General features: G+C 41.9%; 1 pseudogene; it reads right to left on the bottom strand.

Moving 5' to 3' along the window:
* Positions 1–3,919: 3,919 nt before the first annotated feature.
* LOC112311991 (large ribosomal subunit protein eL18 pseudogene) lies at positions 3,920–4,486 on the bottom strand (annotated as a pseudogene).
* Between the last annotated feature and the right edge of the window lie 1,062 nt (positions 4,487–5,548).

The following is a 5,548-nucleotide window of genomic DNA, read 5'->3' as shown; positions in this document are numbered from 1 at the left end:
GGTCTCAGCAGGCCTAGGTCCCGTGCCGCCTGGCCCTCTCCGGAGGGCTGCCTTGCAATACGGCCGCTGGTGCTTTACCAACAGCAAGCCATCCAAGAGAGAGTGTCCACAAGATGTCAGCTACAGTTTTTTTAAACCTAACTCCAGGAGTAACATCCTGTCACTTCTGTCAGCCCACACGCAGGGGAAGAGATTATACCAGGAGGCAGAAATCAAGGGGGGCCATCTTAGAGACTGCCTACGACAACAGCCTTTTTCACAAACCAATTGACTCCGCACGTTTGGTCTATTTCTATGTCTCTTCTGTTGCATTTGTACGCATGCTAATGCCGCGCTGTGTTGACTTCTGTAGCTTTATAGTGAGGTCTTGAAGTCAGACAGTATCGGTCTTTCAACTTTTTCAAAATTATTTAGTCTACTCTAAGTCCTTTATATTGTCACATACATTTTAAAATCAGCTTGTCAGTTTCTATGAAAAACCTGCTGGTATTTTAATTGGAATTGCACTGAATTTACAGATCAATTTCTGAATAACTAATATCTTAATAATATCATTTTCCAATCCATTAAATGTAGTCATAATACATACATCTGACCAAGGAGAAATATTCAGAATATATAAGAACCTCTATAACACAATAATAAGACAGCAACTAAATATTTTTTAAGTAGACAAGACTTGAACTGACACAACAAAAAAAAATCTAAAAATATCCAACTAGCAATGCAAAGATGTACAATACTATTAATTATCAGAAAAATATAAATAAAAACCATAATGAGATACTACTTCATATCTTCCAGAATGTCTACAATTAAAAAAACTGACACTAGCAAGTGTCAGTTTGATTTGGAGCAATTATAATTCTCTTACATTGCTGCTGGAAGTATAAAATGGTACAATTCTTTGGAAAGTAGTTTCGCAATTTTCATAAATTTTACTTTATTTTATTTTATTTATTGATTTAAGAGAGAGAGAGGAAAGGAGAGAGACACACACACACAGAGAGAGAGAGAGAGAGAGAGGCAGAGATTTATGTATCACTTATGTATGCACTCACGGGCTGACTCTTGTATGTGCCCTGACCGGGATTGAGCCTCAACCTTGCGGTATCAGGATAATATTCTAGCCAACCGAGCTACCCAGACAGGGCATAAAATTTAACATATACTGTACTATGACCCAGAAATACAATTCCTAGGTATTTGCTCAAAAGAAATGAAAACATATATCTCCAAAACAGTGTCATATGAGAATTTTTATAACAGCTCTTTTTTTAATTCACTGATCTTTAGAGAGAGAGAGAGAAAAACACTGATCTGCTGTACCCCCATTTCTGCATTCACTGGTTGACTCCTGTATGTGCCCTGATCAAACCAGAACCTTAGCGTATGGGGACAATGCTCAGACAACTGTGCTACCCAACTAGGGCCTATGACAGCTTTCTTCATAACAGCCAAAATCTAGAAACAAGCCAAATGTCCATCAACAGATAAATAGATAAACAGATTAATCATTGATGGACTATTACTCAACAATAAAAAGGAGAGAACCAATAATAGATGTGGCAACTTGGATAAATCTCTAAACACGTGTTGAGCAAAAGAAGCCAGATATATAATAATACACCCTATATGATTTCATTTGTATGACATTCTAGAACCAACAAAATTAATGTATAATGTGGTAGAATAAAGATGGTCCAAATTCTTTGTCACTATCCTCAGTGAAAGGTGGGTTTATTTCTCTGTCCCCTTCAAATTTGGGCTGGTGTTGTGACTGATATGACCTGCAGAATACAACAGAAGTGATAATGTCCCAGTTTGGGGTCTAGTCTTTAAAGGACTGGAAGCTTCCACTTTCTCCTTTTTGGAACCCATGTTTCAAGGAAGCCTAAATAGCTATGTGGAGGAAAAAATTAGGTCCCTACATAACAGTCCTAGCTGAGCTCGTAGCCAAGAGCTATTCCAACTTGCCATCCATGTGAGCAAGTCATCCGGGACGTGGCTTCTCCAGCCTCAGTGGAGCTATCCTCGCTGATGCTACAGAGAGCAGAAACAAATCGATTTCACTTAACCCTGACTAGGTTGCTATCTCATGAGCAAATAAATGGTTTTAGTTATTTTAAGTCACTAGATTTGGGGATGGCTTTACATATCAATAGATAACCAAAACATATGACAATAAAAATCACATCGGTAGCTTCTTTGGGGAAGAGGGAGGATCAATTGCAAAGGGCACAAGGGCATTTTCAGGACTGATGGAAATGTTCTTTATCTTGATTGGGGTAGCAGTTACAAGAATTTACCAAAATTATTTGAACTATAGACTTAAAATCTAAATATTATAAAGTATGTAAAGTATACCTAATGAAGTTGACTTAAAAATAATAATAACTTTGCTGACTCTCTATAAACTGGAAAATAAAGATAAAATTCTTCACCTTGCTAGGAGACTCCTCACAATGTAGCCCCAGCCTGAATTCCCAGGATACTTCCTTCCTACCCTTTATATTAAATCTAAATAAAATGATTTGCAGCTTCACATGGGCCCAGGCTTCTTGCGGTTGTCTTCCTGGCTTGTCACTCCTTCCCATCTCAGGTTGCTGGAGTCCCCATCACCCTGTGACGCCCACCTTTACCCACCCCTGTGCTGAGACAGTCTTAGTCACCACCTCCTCTTGCTTTCAGAACACTTTGTGAATACTTTCATTATAACACTTGTCATATTTTGTTGTAAGTTTGTATTTACCTGTTTCTCTCCTTCTATGTCCTGACTTTCTTTAGGAAGACACAACTTCTGAATCATCTTTGTATCACCACAATCTGAGTACCAGGCAAGCAATAGACAGTACTCAGTAAGTGAATGAATTGCAGTGTATGAGCCAGGCTCTCCGTTCGCTTTGTTCATCACTTCGCGGTTCCTCTCCAGACCTCTGTGTTATAGGTGTCTCTTGAGTCTCTTCCACTGCCATCCTCCACTATCTGCTTTAGCCTCTCTCTCCCCTCTCCCTTCCCCTCCCCGCTCCCCTCTCCCTCCACCTCATCTATTTGGCAGTTTCTAAAGTCTCACTCAACAGCCCTGGTGAGGTTGCTCAGTTGGTTAGAGCTTCATTTCATCTCCATTTACCAAAGTTGCGGGTGCGATCCCCAGTCAAGGCACAACAAATCTGTCTGTCTGTCTGTCTCTCTCTCCACCCTCATTTCCTCTCTCTCCAAAATCAATTTAAAATAAAAATAAAGTCTCACCCAACATCATAGCTGTAACCATTTCTTCCCTACGGATACCTCCCAAAGTAATCAATTATCAGCAAATGTTTACTGACAATTAAGGACATTGTACTAAGGGCTTGAATACAAGAACTTACAAAAGAATTCACAGGATGTGAGGATTTGAGGAGTACTGAATATTGAAGACAAGAGGAAGAAAGGAATAAAAAATCTGATTTGATTCTGAGCCTGTGTGCCCTGGAGAATAAGGAAGCATCGAGAGCATTTGAGATGTTGCTCCCTGGCGTAAGTCATCAGTTTGGTTCAAATAAACATTTTTTTAAATTCTCAAAAACAAAGAAAAAGAGAGAGCGAATAAGTAAGTATCATCAAATGGTGAAGTATGAAGGAGGAATTGGTTTTGGGAGAAAAATATGATTTTTGTCTTAGCCACGTTGGGTGTCATACTATTATATTAAAGTGAAACTGTCACAGATGGAGACGCAGCATTTTACTCATGTATAAATGCCTCCCCCTAAAAACACATATATGTGTGTATTTGACACACAGCAAAGAATTCTGTAAGTAAATATAAAACTGAAGTTTATAATACATGCCCCAAAGAGGTGCATATTCCTATGAAAGCATATACTAAGAGAAAAATTTTTTTTCAGCATCCAAAATCTTTTTAACAAGGTAGGATCTGGGGTTAGTTTTTGTAGCCTCCACTGGCCTGCCGGCCTCTTGAGTGCTCGAACTTCCTGCCCTTGGATCGCATGCAGGGTTTGGTGTGGCTGTGAGGGGTTCCTGGGGCATTGCTGAAATGTTTTTACACCTCTCCACTCTCCGCCCTTGCGAGGGCCAAAAAGCAAGATGGTGCCACAGCCCTTGGGGGAGTCCAGGGCCAGCTGGTCAAAGGTGAGGATCTTGCCCTCGCCTTTGAGGATGCAGCTCCGGGCGCAGCTGCTCACACGAAGAGCATATACTTTCAGTTTGGGCACCTCCTGGATACAAACATCATCACTTATAGTCTCTACAACCACAGCAGTTTTGCCCTCGCAGCCAGGAAGCTTCATCTTCTGGATGATCCGGGAAAGGGACAGAGGTTTGTGCGACTCTTGAAAAACCTCTTTAGCACCACTTGGTTGAAGGTGAAGTTGGTTCGCCTGGCCAGGAACCTGTATAGCTGGACCAACAGCCTCGGGTAGATGTGCTGGCTCTTGGGCCCCCTGTGGAGAAACTTTCAGTCTTTGTCCTGGCGAATGTCGACTCCCATGATGGCCTAATAAGAGAAACTGAGCTGCTCGAGGAAGTTGGCACTAATCACTGAAGGAAGGGTAGAAGTTGACTAGTGGATGGGAGGGCAAACGTTCTAGGCGAAAAGAACAGCATGTGCAGAAGTCTACAGCATAGAGACAGAAAGTAGATTAGTGGCTGCCAGGGGTTGCTGGAGGGCAAGGGAGAAAGGGAGGGCCTGCTAATGGGTATAGGGTTTTGTATTTTTCTTTTCATTTATTTATTTTCAGAGAGAGGGGAAGGGAAGGAAAAAGATAGGGAGAGAAACATCGATGTGTGAGAGAAACATCAGTTGGTTGCCTCTCACACGTCCCCAAAGAGAAACCTAGCCCACAACACAGGCATATGCCCTGACCAGGAATCGAACCAGAGACTTCTTGGTTCACAGGCTGGGGCTCAATCCACTGAACCACACCAGCTAGGGCTAGAGTTTCTTTCTGAGGTGATAAAAATGTTATGGAGTGAGATGGTGGTGATGGTGGCACCGCTTTGTAAATACACTGTAATCCACTGAATTGTATACTTTAAAAGGGTGAATTTTGTACTATGTGGATCACATCTCAATTTTTTAAATAGAAAAAAATTACAATAAAGATGAAGGTAAGTGCCAGTTAAACATCAATAACAAAAAGCCTATATCGGACAGGCCACAGAGCCTTTAAGAAACTGGAAGACAGTCACCATGACCAAAGCACAGAGTGACAGCAAACATGATGCAAGATGAGACTGAAGAGGGGAGTGCAAGGCACGATGAAGGAGCTGTGCTCGAGAAATCGTGGTGAGGCAGGAGACGAAAAGGAGAGCAAAGGGCAAGAGAGCGGAGACACTTCAGGAGGTTGCTGAGGGGCAGAAAGAAAGAAAAGGAATCTGCAAGGGCATGAGACAAAGAAGCCACAGGGCACGAGAAGCAGCAGCACAACACATTTGCACACAGGCCGAGAGGAGAGGACCCCTCGGAGCAGGTGGCGGTCAGCCATACTGACCATTGCAAAGAGGGTGAGGAGCACAGGAACCAAGAAAAGTCTTTAAATTGGGAGATAAA

Source organism: Desmodus rotundus, chromosome 7, assembly GCF_022682495.2.
Source record: "Desmodus rotundus isolate HL8 chromosome 7, HLdesRot8A.1, whole genome shotgun sequence".
Classification (NCBI taxonomy): Eukaryota; Metazoa; Chordata; class Mammalia; order Chiroptera; family Phyllostomidae; genus Desmodus; species Desmodus rotundus.
Note: the sequence above shows the minus strand (reverse complement) of the source record. Positions and strands in the feature narration are given on the sequence as shown.